At 36.7% G+C, this 652-nt stretch overlaps 1 protein-coding gene across 1 annotated transcript in view; it reads right to left on the bottom strand.

Annotated features, from left to right (window-relative positions):
- The window catches only part of LOC119587090 (G protein-coupled receptor kinase 1-like), a gene marked incomplete at its 5' end in the record, with an annotated part of 148,076 nt that overhangs the window by 38,602 nt on the left and 108,822 nt on the right, over positions 1-652 (bottom strand).

The raw sequence follows: 652 nt of genomic DNA, 5'->3' as shown, positions 1-652 counted from the left end.
CCAAGTGCCTGCAATGTACCCCGTTTTCTGCCTTTCATCCCCCTCTCCCTTTTTGTTTATCTGTCTCTAACCCCTCTCTACCAGCGGTATCATCAAGCCGCTTCTGAGGGGAAACGAGGCACTCTCTTCAAGTAATAACTTGGCAATATTAATAGAGAAATGGTAATAGTAAATATATGAATATATGAATGAAAGAACATATAAATAAATGATAATAACAACCCATTTACTGCTGGTGACTTACCGTTGCGAAGCTGGTTTCTTGGGTACAAACAAAGCCAGAAATTAAGTGAGAGATGCAGGTGATATGTGATGTGCGTTTCTCCTTATTAAAGGACATTCATGTGTTCCCCTAACAATGCAGTAACAATGTCTGCTTTCTATTAATCACAAAAGAAACAATGATTTAATTCCAATTTCTAATAAAAGAAGCAATTTTATCCATTTACTTATTTTGTGCCTCGGAGGAGCAATGTCTGCGTTATTTCTTTCTTGAGTAAAATCTGAGGTATTTACTGCAAAATGTGTTATAAATGAAGAATTCCAATATTTTCTTTCCTTTAACATCATACAACTGAAGAAGAACAGGACAGCGGTAATGGTGAACTATCAGAACATTCCCGGGTGACGATACCAAAAAATCTAAGAACCA

The sequence above is a fragment of the Penaeus monodon genome, chromosome 22 (assembly GCF_015228065.2).
Source record: "Penaeus monodon isolate SGIC_2016 chromosome 22, NSTDA_Pmon_1, whole genome shotgun sequence".
Classification (NCBI taxonomy): domain Eukaryota; kingdom Metazoa; phylum Arthropoda; class Malacostraca; order Decapoda; family Penaeidae; genus Penaeus; species Penaeus monodon.
This window is presented reverse-complemented; position numbering and strand designations above follow the sequence as displayed.